General features: G+C 52.1%; 1 pseudogene; it reads right to left on the reverse strand.

Moving 5' to 3' along the window:
* Positions 1 to 698: 698 nt before the first annotated feature.
* The window catches only part of LOC127918525 (palmitoyltransferase ZDHHC7-like), a 36,877-nt pseudogene continuing 20,652 nt past the window's right edge, over positions 699 to 16,923 (reverse strand).

Genomic DNA, 16,923 nt, shown 5'->3' on the forward strand with positions numbered 1-16,923 from the left:
ACATGGTCCTGAACATGGTCCTGAACATGGTCCAGGTCACAGGTCAACCTGTTGTTCAGTCTGCTGCATCAGGGGCAAAGGTCTCTCTGTGTGGAGGACAGACCCAGATAAAGCCCTAGTCTCTCTGTGTGGAGGACAGACCCAGATTAAGCCCTAGTCTCTCTGTGTGGAGGACAGACCCAGATAAAGCCCTAGTCTCTCTGTGTGGAGGACAGACCCAGATAAAGCCCTAGTCTCTCTGTGTGGAGGACAGACCCAGATAAAGCCCTAGTCTCTCTGTGTGGAGGACAGACCCAGATACAGGTCTCCCTGTCAGTGGGGTGGAGACAGCCATGCTGGAAGCACTTTTTCTAAGGGCAGAGAGTCAGGGACTTCAGGGAGCCCCTGTAGTGTGTATGGGGGTACAGCTGTTCTACATTACGTAGGTCACAGATCACCCCCATCCTATCAGTCCAGAGGTACCACCAGAACCCCATGATGTGTTCAACGGTCCAGAGAGGTCCGGGGGTACCAGACGGTCCAGAGGTCTAGGGGTATCAGACGGTCCAGAGAGGTCCGGGGGTATCAGACGGTCCAGAGAGGTCCGGGGGTACCAGACGGTCCAGAGAGGTCCGGGGGTATCAGACGGTCCAGAGAGGTCTGGGGGTATCAGATGGTCCAGAGAGGTCGGGGTACCAGACGGTCCAGAGAGGTCCGGGGTACCAGACGGTCCAGAGAGGTCTGGGGGTATCAGATGGTCCAGAGAGGTCTGGGGGTATCAGACGGTCCAGAGAGGTCCGAGGCTATCAGACGGGGAAGAGCTGTGTTTGGCTGCTCAGCCCTCAGACAGAGAACTCCACACCACTACGGCGTGTACGCGTCATCAGTAGGCGCCGCAGACGCAGGCCGGTGAATGGGTTGAACCAGAGGAAGGAGGGCGGGCCTCCGAACACTGCCTTCATCCCCTCCCAGCGCACACGCCGCTCCCACGTCGGCTTCTCATTCTTCAGACGCTCGATTTCCTGGGAGATGAAACAGACACCGACAGACAGACAGACACAGACAACAGAGAGACACTTTAGTCAACACACTATTTTAACGAAACCATGCTACTGCTGCCTCAACTAGGTCGATTCAGGACAGACATTTTGTTCTATTTGTTCATGGATATCAGAGGAAAACTGAAGGAGTTGGACCAGAACGATCTGTAGTCCAGTCAGACTAGGAGACGACTCAGGGACCAGAATGATCTGTAGTCCAGTCAGACTAGGAGATGACTCAGGGACCAGAATGATCTGTAGTCCAGTCAGACTAGGAGACGACTCAGGGACCAGAATGATCTGTAGTCCAGTCAGACTAGGAGACGACTCAGGGACCAGAATGATCTGTAGTCCAGTCAGACTAGGAGATAACTCAGGGACCAGAATGATCTGTAGTCCAGTCAGACTAGGAGATGACTCAGGGACCAGAATGATCCGTAGTCCAGTCAGACTAGGAGACGACTCAGGGACCAGAATGATCTGTAGTCCAGTCAGACTAGGAGATAACTCAGGGACCAGAATGATCTGTAGTCCAGTCAGACTAGGAGATGACTCAGGGACCAGAATGATCCGTAGTCCAGTCAGACTAGGAGACGACTCAGGGACCAGAATGATCTGTAGTCCAGTCAGACTAGGAGACGACTCAGGGACCAGAATGATCTGTAGTCCAGTCAGACTAGGAGACTACTCAGGGACCAGAATGATCTGTAGTCCAGTCAGACTTTTACTCAAGTAGTATTTTACTGGGTGACTTTTACTCAAGTAGTATTTTACTGGGTGACTTTTACTCAAGTAGTATTTTACTGGGTGACTTTTACTCAAGTAGTATTTTACTGGGTGACTTTTACTCAAGTAGTATTTTACTGGGTGACGTTTACTCAAGTAGTATTTTACTGGGTGACTTCTACTCAAGTAGTATTTTACTGGGTGACTTTCACTTTTACTCAAGTAGTATTTTACTGGGTGACTTTTACTCAAGTGGTATTTTACTGGGTGACTTTTACTCAAGTAGTATTTTACTGGGTGACTTTCACATTTACTCAAGTAGTATTTTACTGGGTGACTTTTACTCAAGTAGTATTTTACTGGGTGACTTTCACATTTACTCAAGTAGTATTTTACTGGGTGACTTTTACTCAAGTAGTATTTTACTGGGTGAATTTTACTCAAGTAGTATTTTACTGGGAGACTTTTACTCAAGTAGTATTTTACTGGGTGACTCTTACTCAAGTAGTATTTTACTGGGTGACTTTTACTCAAGTAGTATTTTACTGGGTGACTTTCACTGTTACTCAAGTAGTATTTTACTGGGTGACTTTCACTTTTACTCAAGTAGTATTTTACTGGGTGACTTTTACTCAAGTAGTATTTTACCGGGTGACTTTCACATTTACTCAAGTAGTATTTTACCGGGTGACTTTCACATTTACTCAAGTAGCATTTTACCGGGTGACTTTCACTTTTACTCAAGTAGTATTTTACCGGGTGACTTTTACTCAAGTAGTATTTTACTGGGTGACTTTCACATTTACTCAAGTAGTATTTTACTGGGTGACTTTCACTTTTACTCAAGTAGTATTTTACTGGGTGACTTTTACTCAAGTGGTATTTTACTGGGTGACTTTTACTCAAGTAGTATTTTACTGGGTGACTTTTACTCAAGTAGTATTTTACTGGGTGACTTTTACTCAAGTAGTATTTTACTGGGTGACTTTCACATTTACTCAAGTAGTATTTACTGGGTGACTTTACTCAAGTAGTATTTTACTGGGTGACTTTTACTCAAGTAGTATTTTACTGGGTGAATTTACTCAGGTAGTATTTTACTGGGAGACTTTACTCAAGTAGTATTTTACTGGGAGACTTTTACTCAAGTAGTATTTTACTGGGTGACTCTTACTCAAGTAGTATTTTACTGGGTGACTTTTAGACTTTTACTCAAGTAGTATTTTACTGGGTGACTTTCACATTTACTCAAGTAGTATTTTACTGGGTGACTTTCACATTTACTCAAGTAGTATTTTACTGGGTGACTTTTACTCAAGTAGTATTTTACTGGGTGACTTTTACTCAAGTAGTATTTTACTGGGTGACTTTTACTCAAGTAGTATTTTACTGGGTGACTTCTCCTCAAGTAGTATTTTACTGGGTGACTTCTACTCAAGTAGTATTTTACTGGGTGACTTTACTCAAGTAGTATTTTACTGGGTGACTTTTACTTTTACTTGATTCATTATCTATTAAAGTATCTTTACTTTTACTCAAGTATGAGAATTGAGAGCTTTTTCCACCACTGCAGGCTGGTGTTAACCTTTGACACTTCCTTTAAGTGGTGACGACCACAGAGCTTTTCCACCACTACAGGCTGGTGTTAACCTTGACACTTCCTTTAAGTGGTGACGACCACAGAGCTTTTCCACCACTGCAGGCTGGGCACGGTGTCAGTAATAATGTGTTAACCTTGACACTTCCTTTAAGTGGTGACGACCACAGAGCTTGGTGCCTCACCGTCTCGTCGTTGCAGATGGAGTGTATCTGCGTTCCGAACATCACCACGGTGAAGGTGAGGAAGAGGAAGGCCTCCAGACAGAGGAAGATCATCAGCATCACCGCCACTGGCGGAGAGAAGTCGGTGCATTCTGGGAGATGGATTTGTGGGAGAGGAGAGAGGTGTCATTATTTTGACAGAGGAGGAGAGGGGTGTCATTATTTTGACAGAGGAGAGGGGTGTCATTATTTTGTCAGAGGAGGAGAGAAGTGTCATTATTTTGTCAGAGGAGGAGAGGGGTGTCATTATTTTGTCAGAGGAGAGAGGGGTGTCATTATTTTGTCAGAGGAGAGGGGTGTCATTATTTTGTCAGAGGAGAGGGTGTCATTATTTTGACAGAGGAGGAGAGGGGTGTCATTATTTTGACAGAGGAGGAGAGGGTGTCATTATTTTGACAGAGGAGGAGAGGTGTCATTATTTTGACAGAGGAGGAGAGGGTGTCATTATTTTGTCAGAGGAGGAGAGGGTGTCATTATTTTGACAGAGGAGGAGGGGTGTCATTATTCTGTCAGAGGAGGAGAGGGGTGTCATTATTTTGTCAGAGGAGGAGAGGGGTGTCATTATTTTGACAGAGGAAGGGGTGTCATTATTTTGACAGAGGAGGAGAGGGGTGTCATTATTTTGACAGAGGAGGAGAGGGGTGTCATTATTTTGACAGAGGAGGAGAGGGGTGTCATTATTTTGTCCTCTGATCATAAAGGTTCTATTAACATCTATTAACAAGCATTTCAAATCAAATATATCATCATAATCACCATCATCATCATTATTATAAACATCATCATCATCATCAATCTTCTTCATCATTATTTCATCATCATATCCAAGATGGCGTAGCAGTCAGGCATCTTTGTCTTCGTCTTGTCGCGTCCCGTGTATATATATTTTTCTTCGCATTTTTTCTTCGCATTTATTTTTAAAATATTTTTAAACTTCAACATACTCTCCTGCAACGCGCCTCACCCAATGTGGTATAGATCTGCTATTTTCTTTACTTTAGAACCAGAAGCCCCAACAGAAGCTAGTAGTCAGCTAGCCACTGCTCGAGGTCATAAGCTAACCTTTAGCCCGGACAACTCCTGCCAGTCTGCACAGCGATATTCAACCCAGAGCATACTGGACTCTTTTTCCCCACATATACTGACTGATACCTACCTCAAGCTCTGAACCTTCTCATCTGGATCATCACAGCTAGCTAGCGGCTATCCAAGGGCTACCCCCTGGCTAACTTCTCTGTCACGAAGAAAGTACCAATTAGCCTGGAGCTAGCCTGTGCTAGAGGTCCATCCCCCAGCAAGCTGAAGAGGTCCATCAGCCACTTGGTAAAATAGGTATTGTTTCCAATTGGCCTGGACCCTTTTATTGCACATTATTCATCGACCTGGCCAAGGTTTTCGACTCTGTCAATCACAGCATTCTTATCGGCAGACTCAATAGCCTTGGCTTCTCAAATGACTGCCTCACCTGGTTCACCAACTACTTCTCTGATAGAGTTCAGTGTGTCAAATCGGAGGGCCTGTTGTCCAGACCTCTGGCAGTCTCTATGGGGGTGCCACAAGGTTCAATTCTCGGGCCGACTCTTTTCTCTGTGTATATCAATGAGTTCGCTCTTGCTGCTGGTGATTCTCTGATCCACCTCTACGCAGACGACACCATTCTGTATACTTCTGGCCCTTCTTTGGACACTGTGTTAACAACCCTCCAGGCAAGCTTCAATGCCATACAACTCTCCTTCCGTGGCCTCCAACTGCTCTTAAATGCAAGTAAAACTAAATGCATGCTCTTAAACCGATCGCTGTCCGCACCCGCCCGCCCGTCCAGCATCACTACTCTGGACGGTTCTTAGAATATGTGGACAACTACAAATACGTAGGTGTCTGGTTAGACTGAAAACTCTCCTTCCAGACTCACAATAAGCATCTCCAATCCGAAATTAAATCTAGAATCAGCTTTTTATTTCTCAACAATGCATCCTTCACTCATGCTGCCAAACATGCCCTCGTAAAACTGACCATACTACCGATCCTCGACTTCGGCGATGTCATTCACAAAATAGCCTCCAATACCCTACTCAATAAATTGGATGGAGTCTATCACAGTGCCATCCGTTTTGTCACCAAAGCCCCAGATACTACCCACCACTACCCACCACCAAAGCCCCATATACTACCCACCACTACCCACCACCAAAGCCCCATATACTACCCACCACTACCCACCACCAAATCCCCATATACTACCCACCACTACCCACCAACAAAGCCCCATATACTACCCACCACTACCCACCACCAAAGCCCCAGATACTACCCACCACTACCCACCAACAAAGCCCCATATACTACCCACCACTACCCACCACCAAAGCCCCATATACTACCCACCACTACCCACCACCAAAGCCCCATATACTACCCACCACTACCCACCACCAAAGCCCCATATACTACCCACCACTACCCACCACCAAATCCCCATATACTACCCACCACTACCCACCACCAAATCCCCATATACTACCCACCACTACCCACCACCAAAGCCCATATACTACCCACCACTACCCACCACCAAAGCCCCAGATACTACCCACCACTACCCACCACCAAAGCCCCATATACTACCCACCACTACCCACCACCAAAGCCCCAGATACTACCCACCACTACTTCGCCACCAAAGCCCCAGATACTACCCACCACTACTTCGCCACCAAAGTGAAACGTAGAAACACAGTAGCCTACCACAGTGAATGTAGCAGTAAACAGTAGCCTACCACAGTGAATGTAGAAGTAAACAGTAGCCTACCACAGTGAATGTAGCAGTAAACAGTAGCCTACCACAGTGAATGTAGCAGTAAACAGTAGCCTACCACAGTGAATATAGCAGTAAACAGTAGCCTACCACAGTGAATGTAGCAGTAAACAGTAGCCTACCACAGTGAATGTAGAAGTAAACAGTAGCCTACCACAGTGAATGTAGCAGTAAACAGTAGCCTACCACAGTGAATGTAACAGTAGCATACCACAGTGAATGTAGCAGTAAACAGTAGCCTACCACAGTGAATGTAGAAGTAAACAGTAGCCTACCACAGTGAATGTAGCAGTAAACAGTAGCCTACCACAGTGAATGTAGTAGTAAACAGTAGCCTACCACAGTGAATGTAGCAGTAAACAGTAGCCTACCACAGTGAATGTAGTAGTAAACAGTAGCCTACCACAGTGAATGTAGCAGTAAACAGTAGCCTACCACAGTGAATGTAGAAGTAAACAGTAGCCTACCACAGTGAATGTAGCAGTAAACAGTAGCCTACCACAGTGAATGTAACAGTAGCATACCACAGTGAATGTAGCAGTAAACAGTAGCCTACCACAGTGAATGTAGAAGTAAACAGTAGCCTACCACAGTGAATGTAGCAGTAAACAGTAGCCTACCACAGTGAATGTAGAAGTAAACAGTAGCCTACCACAGTGAATGTAACAGCATACCACAGTGAATGTAGCAGTAAACAGTAGCCTACCATTCCACTGGTCATTGACACAGCTGTAGAACTGTAGGAAACTGAGGCAGAGGGCGAGACCGAGATCAGAGCTATGTACATCTGAAGGAAGGAGAGAGGGAGGAGGAGAGACAGGAGGAGAGAGGGGGAGGAGTGGGGGAAGGAGAGAGGGGAGGAGGAGAGACAGGGAGGAGAGAGGGAGGAGGAGAGACAGGAGGAGAGAGGGGAGGAGTGGGGAAGGAGAGAGGGAGGAGAGAGAGGGAGGAGGAGAGACAGGAGGAGAGAGGGGAGGAGTGGGGGAAGGAGGAGGAGAGAGGGGAGAGAGGGAGGAGGAGGACAGGAGGAGAGAGGGGAGGAGAGAGGGGAGGAGTGGGGGAAGGAGAGAGGGAGGAGGAGAGACAGGAGGAGAGAGGGAGGAGGAGAGACGGGAGGAGAGAGGGGAGGGAGTGGGGAAGGAGAGAGGGAGGAGGAGAGAGGGGAGGAGAGAGGGGGAGGAGTGGGGAAGGAGAGAGGGAGGAGGAGAGACGGGAGGAGAGAGGGAGGAGTGGGGAAGGAGAGAGGGAGGAGGAGAGAGACAGGAGGAGAGAGGGAGGAGGAGAGACAGGGAGGAGAGAGGAGGAGAGAGGGGAGGAGAGAGGGAGGAGTGGGGAAGGGAGAGAGGGAGGAGGAGAGGGAGGAGGAGAGACAGGAGGAGAGGGGAGGAGAGAGGGGAGGAGAGAGGGGAGGGTGGGGAAGGAGAGGGAGGAGGAGAGAGGAGGAGAGGGGAGGAGTGGGGAAGGAGAGAGGGAGGAGGAGAGAGGGGAGGAGAGAGGGGAGGGGGGAAGGAGAGAGGAGGAGAGAGGGGGAGGAGTGGGGAAGGGAGAGGGAGGAGGAGAGACAGGAGGGAGGGAGGAGAGACAGGAGGAGTGGGGAAGGGGGGAGGAGGAGAGACAGGAGAGAGGAGGAGGAGAGGGGAGGAGAGAGGGGAGGAGAGAGGGGAGGAGGGGGAAGGAGAGAGGGGAGGAGGAGAGACAGGAGGAGAGAGGGAGGAGGAGAGACGGGGAGGAGAGAGGGGAGGGGGAAGGAGGGGAGGAGGAGAGAGGGGAGGAGAGAGGGGGAGTGGGGAAGGAGAGAGACAGGAGGAGAGAGGGGAGGAGAGACAGGAGGAGTGGGGAAGGAGAGAGGGAGGAGAGACAGGAGGAGAGAGGGGAGGAGTGGGGAAGGAGAGAGAGGGAGGAGGGGAGAGACGGGAGGAGAGAGGAGGGAGGAGAGACGGGGGAGGAGAGAGGGGAGGAGACAGGAGGAGAAGGGAGGAGTGGGGAAGGAGAGAGGGAGGAGGAGAGACGGGAGGAGAGAGGGGAGGAGTGGGGGAAGGAGGAGGGAGGAGGGAGAGACGGGAGGAGAGAGGGGAGGAGTGGGGAGGAGAGAGGGGGAGGAGAGGGGAGGAGAGACAGGAGGAGAGAGGGAGGAGAGAGGGAGGAGGAGAGAGGGGAGGAGTGGGGGAAGGAGAGAGGGAGGAGGAGAGACGGGAGGAGAGAGGGGAGGAGGGGGAAGGAGAGAGGGAGGAGGAGAGACGGGAGGAGAGAGGGGAGGAGTGGGGAAGGAGAGAGGGAGGAGGAGAGACAGGAGGGAGACAGGAGGAGAGGGGAGAGAGAGGGAGGAGGAGAGAGGGAGAGAGGGGGAAGGAGAGAGGGAGGAGGAGAGGGGAGGAGAGAGGGGAGGAGTGGGGGAAGGAGAGAGGGAGGAGAGAGAGGAGGAGAGAGGGAGGAGAGAGGGAGGAGGAGAGACAGGAGGGAGAGGGGAGGAGTGGGGAAGGGAGAGGAGGAGGAGAGAGAGAGTGGGGGAGAGAGGGAGGGAGGAGAGGGAGGAGAGAGGGGAGGGGGGAAGGAGAGAGGGAGGAGGAGAGACGGGAGGAGAGAGGGGAGAGTGGGGAAGGAGAGAGAGGAGAGAGACAGGAGGAGGAGAGAGGGGAGAGACAGGAGGAGAGAGGGGAGGAGAGGGGAAGGAGAGAGGGAGGAGGAGAGACGGGAGGAGGGGAAGGAGTGGGGAAGGAGGAGAGAGGGGAGGTGGGGAAGGAGAGAGGGAGGAGGAGAGACAGGGAGGAGGGGGAAGGAGAGAGGGAGGAGGAGAGACGGGAGGAGAGAGGGGGAGGAGTGGGGAAGGAGAGAGGGAGGAGGAGAGACGGGAGGAGAGAGGGGAGGACTGGGGACCTGAGATAGGGAGGAAGAGGAAGGAGGAGAGAGGGGAGGGGAGGGAGGAGGAGAGACAGGAGGAGAGAGGAGGAGTGGGGAGGAGAGAGGGAGGAGGAGAGAGGGAGGAGTGGGGAAGGAGAGAGGGAGGAGGAGAGGAGGAGAGAGGGGAGGAGTGGGGGAAGGAGAGAGGGAGGAGGAGAGACGGGAGGGAGAGAGGGGAGGAGTGGGGAAGGAGAGAGGGAGGAGGAGAGACAGGAGGAGAGAGAGGAGGAGGAGGAGAGACAGGAGGAGAGGGGAAGGGGGAAGGAGAGAGAGGAGGAGAGAGGGGAGGAGGAAGGAGAGAGGGGGAGGGAGACAGGAGGAGAGTCAGGGAGGACTGGGAAGGAGAGGGAGGAGGGAGAGACAGGGAGGAGAGAGGGGAGTGGGGAAGGAGAGAGGGAGGAAGGAGACAGAGGGGAGGAGGAGAGACAGGAGGACAGGAGGAGGAGAGGGAGGAGGAGAGGGGAGGAGGGAAGGAGGAGAGAGGAGGAGGAGGAGACAGAGGAGGAGGGGAGACTGGGGAGGAGAGGAGGAGACGGGAGGAGGACTGGGGAGAGGGGAGGAAGGAGAGAGGAGGAGAGAGAGGGAGGAGGAGAGACAGGAGGAGACTCTGGAGATGGGGAAGGAGAGAGGGATGAGGACAGAGGGAGGACTGGGGAGGAGTAGGGGGGAAGGAGGGAGGGGGAAGGAGAGGGAGGAGGAGGATGGGACAGTGGGGAGGAGACTGAGGAGGAGGACCTGGAGGAGGAGAGAGGGAAGGAGGAAGAGAGGGAGGAAGGACAGAGGGAGAGGGAGGATGGGGGACAGAGAGAGGTAGGAGGACATCACTTGGGAGGAGAGAGGAAGGAGTACGGAAGGAGAGAGGGAGGAGGAAGAGTCCCCCAGGAGGAGAGAGGGGACATAGATGGGAAGGAGGAGGGAGGAGGAGACACGGGAGGAGAGACATAATGAGGAGGAGAGAGGGAGGAGGAGAGACAGACACTGAGGGAGGAGGAGAACGGGAGGAGGACAGGAGGAGAGAGGGACAGGAGGAGAGAGGAGGAGGAGAGGGAGGAGAGAGAGGACCTGAGATAGGAGTGGGGAGGTACAGTCAGGAAGGAGGGAGGAGGAGGGAGGAGGACCTGGGAGGAGAGAGGAGGAGGACACTGAGGGAGAGGGACATAATGAGGACAGAGGGAGGAGGAGGGGACACTGGGGAAGGGGATGAGGAGGAGGAGAGACAGGAGGAGAGTCATGAGTGGGGAAGGTACAGGGAGGAGAGGAAGGACCTGAGGGGAGGTACAGTCAAGGAAGGAGAGGGAGGATAGGACAGAGAATAAGAGGAGAGAGGGAGGAGGAGGGAGGAGGAGAGGAAGGATCCCCCTACACTGGAGGAGGGAGGAGAGACAGAGTGGGGAAGGAGAGTCAGGAGGAGAGACTGAGGACAGAGGGAGGAAGGAGAGACAGGGAGGAAGAGAGAGGGAGGAGGAGAGATCCCCGGGAAGTGAGACAGAGGAGAGAGGGACACTGAGGATGGAGGGAGAGAGGATGAGGACAGACAGGAAGGAGGGGGAAGGAGGAGAGACTGAGGAGAGAGGAGGAGGAGAGAAAGGAGGAGTGGGGAATGAGGAGAGTCAGGAAGGAGACACTGAGGAGGAGAGACATAGGGGAGGTACAGTCAGGAAGAGAGAGGGACTGAGGTACAGAGGAAGGAGACAGAGGGACAGTGGGGAAGGAGAGGAGGAGGAGACCTGAGGAGAGAGAAACAGGGGGAAGGAGAGAGGAGGAGGAGAGACAGGAGGAGAGGGGAGGAGTGGGGGAAGGAGAGAGGAGGAGGAGGACGGACGGGAGGAGTGGGGAAGGGGAGGGACGGAGGACCTGACAGATGGGAGGTACAGTCAGGAAGGAGGGGACACTGAGAGAGGTAGGAGGACATAATGGGAGGTCAGGGGAGGATCCCCCTGGGAGGAGAGGGGAGGACCTGACATAATGAGACAGTCAGGAAGGATCCCCCTACACTGAGGATTGGGGACAGGATTCCATGGAGGAGAGAGGGGAGGAGGGGAAGGACATAAGGAGGTACAGTCAGGAAGGACTCCCCTAACTGAGGTAGAGGGAGTAGGGACACGGGAGGACATAATGAGGTACAGTCAGGAAGGATCCCCCTACACTGAGAGACGGGAGGAGACCTGACATAATGAGGTACAGTCAGGAAGGAGACACTGGGAGGAGAGAGGGGACAGGGGGAAGGATCCCCCTACAGAGGGAGGAGGAAAGATGGGAGGAGTGGGGAGGTACAGGAGGAGGAAGAGACGGGAGGAGAGAGGGAGGAGGAGAGACCTACACTGAGGTACAGGAAGGAAGGATCCCCCGGGACACTGAGGAGGACAGAGACAGGAAGACTACACTGAGACAGAGGAGAGAAGGATTCCCCTACAGGGGAGGAGGTAAGGAGAGAGGATCCCCTAACAGAACATGGAAGGGAGGAGAGGAGGGGAGGAGTCAGGGGAAGGAGAGAGGGTAGGAGAGATGGGAGGAGAGACATAATGGGGTACAGTCAGGAAGGAGAGATGGGAGGACACTGAGTGGGGAAGGAGAGAGGGAGGAGGAGAGACAGGAGGAGTGGGGAAGGAGAGAAGGGAGGCATGGGGAAGGAGTCAGGAAGAGAGAGGAGGATTGGGGAAGGAGAGAGGAGGAAAGAGAGACAGAAATAGAGGTGGAGTGGAAGGGAGAGAGGGAGGAGTGACAGACAGGAGGAGAGAGGGGTATTTGGGAAGGAGAGATCAGACGGAAGGAGAGGGGAGGAGCTTGGGGAACAGAGGGAGGGAGGAGAGACGGGAGGACAGAGGGAAGGATGGGGACCTGAGGGGAGGAGGAGAGATGGGAGGAGTGAGGGGAGGGAGGGATGAGAGAGATGGGACATAATGTGTGTTGGGAAGGAGAGAGGGAGGAGGAAAGATCCCCCTAGAGGGGAGGGAGTGGGGACCTGAGGGAGGAGGATGAGGTGGGACAGTCAGGAAGGAGTGTGGGAAGGAGAGGAGGGAGGAGGAGAGACGGGAGGAGAGAGGAGGAGTGGGGGAAGGACAGGGAGGAGGAGAGATGGTCTACAGAGGGGAGGAGGGGGAAGACAGAGGGAGGAGGAAAGATGGAGGATCAGGAGGAGAGACAGGAAGAGAGACGGGAGGAGAGAGGGAGGAGGAGAGGCATTGGAGGAGAGAGGGGAGAAGTGGGGAAGGAGAGAGTCAGGAGGAGGACAGGGAACAGAGAGGGAGGAGGACTGACAGGAGGAGTGGGAAGGAGGAGAGACAGGAGGAGAGACGGGAGGAGAGAGGGGATAGTGGGGATGAGGACAGGAGGAGGAGGATCCCCTACACTGAGGGGAGGACTCTCCTTTCTGTGGGGAAGGAGAGAGGGAGGAGGAGAGATGGGAGGAGAGTAGGAGGGAGTGGGGAAGGGAAAGGGAGGAGGAGAGATGGAGAGACAGGACCTGGGGAAGGAGATAGGGAGGAGGAGACAGGAGGAGTGGGAAGGAGAGAAGGGAGGCATGGGGAAGGAGAGAGGAGGAAGAGAGAGGGGAGGAGTGGGGAAGGAGAGAGGGAGGAAGAGAGAGATACAGAAATGAGGTGGAGTGGAAGGGAGACCTGAGAGAGATGGAGAGAGAGAGACAGAAAGAGAGGTGGAGAGGAAGTGAGAGAGAGAGAGAGAGACAGAGATGGAGAGAGAGAGAGACAGAAAGAGAGGTGGAGAGAGAGAGACAGAAAGAGAGGTGGAGAGGAACCATGAGAGAGAGAGAGAGAGAGAAGAAAGAGTGGAGAGGAAGTGAGAGAGAGAGGAGAGACAGAAAGACACTGGAGAGAGAGAGACAGAAAGAGAGGTGGAGAGGAAGAGGGCGAGAGAGAAAACAGTGAATAAAGGGTTATTACCCACACAGACAGCTGGGATAGATAAACATCACTTGCTGGACATTAATGTAAGCAATAGTCAGACACCACAGCTCTAGTCAGACACCACAGCTCTCAGGATTCCCCCTACAGGATTCCCCTACACTGAGGACATGACATAATGAGGTACAGTCAGGAAGGATTCCCCTACACTGAGGTATGGTAGAACCTGACATAATGAGGTACAGTCAGGAAGGATCCCCTACACTGAGGTACGGTAGGACCTGACATAATGAGGTACAGTCAGGAAGGATCCCCCTACACTGAGGTACGGTAGGACCTGACATAATGAGGTACAGTCAGGAAGGATCCCCCTACACTGAGGACCTGACATAATGAGGTACAGTCAGGAAGGATCCCCCCCTACACTGAGGTACGGTAGGACCTGACATAATGAGGTACAGTCAGGAAGGATCCCCCTACACTGAGGTACGGTAGGACCTGACATAATGAGGTACAGTCAGGAAGGATCCCCCTACACTGAGGTATGGTAGGACCTGACATAATGAGGTACAGTCAGGAAGGATCCCCCTACACTGAGGTACAGTCAGGAAGGATCCCCTACACTGAGGTACAGTCAGGAAGGATCCCCCTACACTGAGGTACAGTCAGGAAGGATCCCCCTACACTGAGGTATGGTAGGAACCTGACATAATGAGGTACAGTCAGGAAGGATCCCCCTACACTGAGGTACGGTAGGACCTGACATAATGAGGTACAGTCAGGAAGGATCCCCCTACACTGAGGTACGGTAGGACCTGACATAATGAGGTACAGTCAGGAAGGATCCCCCTACACTGAGGTACGGTGGGACCTGACATAATGAGGTACAGTCAGGAAGGATCCCCCTACACTGAGGACCTGACATAATGAGGTACAGTCAGGAAGGATCCCCCTACACTGAGGTACAGTCAGGAAGGATTCCCCCTACACTGAGGTACGGTAGGACCTGACATAATGAGGTACAGTCAGGAAGGATCCCCCTACACTGAGGTACGGTAGGACCTGACATAATGAGGTACAGTCAGGAAGGATCCCCCCACACTGAGGTACGGTAGGACCTGACATAATGAGGTACAGTCAGGAAGGATCCCCCTACACTGAGGTACGGTGGGACCTGACATAATGAGGTACAGTCAGGAAGGATCCCCCTACACTGAGGTACAGTCAGGAAGGATTCCCCCTACACGGAGGTACGGTAGGACCTGACATAATGAGGTACAGTCAGGAAGGATCCCCCTACACTGAGGTACGGTAGGACCTGACATAATGAGGTACAGTCAGGAAGGATCCCCCTACACTGAGGTACGGTAGGACCTGACATAATGAGGTACAGTCAGGAAGGATCCCCCTACACTGAGGACCTGACATAATGAGGTACAGTCAGGAAGGATCCCCCTACACTGAGGTACAGTCAGGAAGGATTCCCCCTACACTGAGGTACGGTAGGACCTGACATAATGAGGTACAGTCAGGAAGGATCCCCTACACTGAGGTACGGTAGGACCTGACATAATGAGGTACAGTCAGGAAGGATCCCCCTACACTGAGGTACGGTAGGACCTGACATAATGAGGTACAGTCAGGAAGGATCCCCCTACACTGAGGACCTGACATAATGAGGTACAGTCAGGAAGGATCCCCCTACACTGAGGTACGGTAGGACCTGACATAATGAGGTACAGTCAGGAAGGACTCCCCTACACTGAGGTACGGTAGGACCTGACATAATGAGGTACAGTCAGGAAGGATCCCCCCCTACACTGAGGTACAGTCAGGAAGGATCCCCCCCTACACTGAGGTACAGTCAGGAAGGATCCCCCTACACTGAGGTACGGTAGGACCTGACATAATGAGGTACAGTCAGGAAGGATCCCCCTACACTGAGGTACGGTAGGACCTGACATAATGAGGTACAGTCAGGAAGGATCCCCCTACACTGAGGTACAGTCAGGAAGGATCCCCCCTACACTGAGGTACAGTCAGGAAGGATCCCCCCCTACACTGAGGTACAGTCAGGAAGGATCCCCCCTACACTGAGGTACAGTCAGGAAGGATCCCCCTACACTGAGGTACGGTAGGACCTGACATAATGAGGTACAGTCAGGAAGGATCCCCCCTACACTGAGGTACGGTAGGACCTGACATAATGAGGTACAGTCAGGAAGGATCCCCCTACACTGAGGTACAGTCAGGAAGGATCCCCCCCTACACCGAGGTACAGTCAGGAAGGATCCCCCCCTACACTGAGGTACAGTCAGGAAGGATCCCCCCCTACACTGAGGTACAGTCAGGAAGGATCCCCCCCTACACTGAGGTACAGTCAGGAAGGATTCCCCCTACACTGAGGTACGGTAGGACCTGACATAATGAGGTACAGTCAGGAAGGATCCCCCTACACTGAGGTACGGTAGGACCTGACATAATTAGGTACAGTCAGGAAGGATCCCCCCTACACTGAGGTACGGTAGGAACTGACATAATGAGGTACAGTCAGGAAGGATCCCCCTACACTGAGGACCTGACATAATGAGGTACAGTCAGGAAGGATCCCCCTACACTAGGTACGGTAGGACCTGACATAATGAGGTACAGTCAGGAAGGATCCCCCTACACTGAGGTACGGTAGGACCTGACATAATGAGGTACAGTCAGGAAGGATCCCCCTACACTGAGGTACAGTCAGGAAGGATCCCCCTACACTGAGGTACAGTCAGGAAGGATCCCCCTACACTGAGGTACAGTCAGGAAGGATCCCCCTACACTGAGGTACAGTCTTTTACCCTCAGGAAGGATCCCCCTACACTGAGGTACGGTAGGACCTGACATAATGAGGTACAGTCAGGAAGGATTCCCCCTACACCGAGGTACGGTAGGACCTGACATGAGGTACGTACAGTGAAGAGCACAAAGAAGCGCTGGTTCTTCTCCCCGACACAGTTGTTGACCCAGGGACAGTGGTGGTCCATCTTACGGATACAGCGCTTACAGATACTGGAGAGGGGAGATGGAAAACCTACATTAATTCCTTTGACAAAGACCCTGGAAGAAATGTGTGATTATATGACTGTACAAACTGCAAGGTGACAGACAGGAGCCAATACATGCAGTGACACACACACAATGTATTAGATGTTAAAGACAAGTTGAACCCCAACTAGAAGTAATGGACATTAACTGGAGGAGCTATTGGCCTAACCAGTGTTAACATGGTGTGAGACAGTTGGTTTGTCAGGCTCTTCCCTTACCTGCTGTGCTCTCTCTGTAACCTGTGTGTGTTTGTTGTGTGTGTGTGTGTGTGTGTGTGTGTGTGTGTGTAACCTGTGTGTGTGTGTGTGTGTGTGTGTGTGTGTGTAACCTGTGTGTGTGTGTGTGTGTGTGTGTGTAACCTGTGTGTGTGTGTGTGTGTGTGTGTGTGTGTGTGTGTGTGTGTGTGTGTGTGTGTGTGTGTGTGTGTGTGTGTGTGTGTGTGTGTGTGTGTGTGTGAACCCTCAATGAGTGTTGTACTATTTTCTACAGTGTAGAATAATAGTGAAGACATCAACACTATGGAATAACACGTATGGAATCATGTGGTAACCAGAAAAAGTGTAAAACAAGTCAAAGTATATTTCATATTTGAGATTCTTCAAAATAGCCACCCTTTGCACACTTTTTGTATTCTCTCAACCAGCCTCACCTGGAATGCTTTTCCAACAGTCTTGAATGAGATCCCACATATGCTGAG

Source organism: Oncorhynchus keta, unplaced genomic scaffold (assembly GCF_023373465.1).
Source record: "Oncorhynchus keta strain PuntledgeMale-10-30-2019 unplaced genomic scaffold, Oket_V2 Un_contig_14420_pilon_pilon, whole genome shotgun sequence".
Lineage (NCBI taxonomy): Eukaryota > Metazoa > Chordata > Actinopteri > Salmoniformes > Salmonidae > Oncorhynchus > Oncorhynchus keta.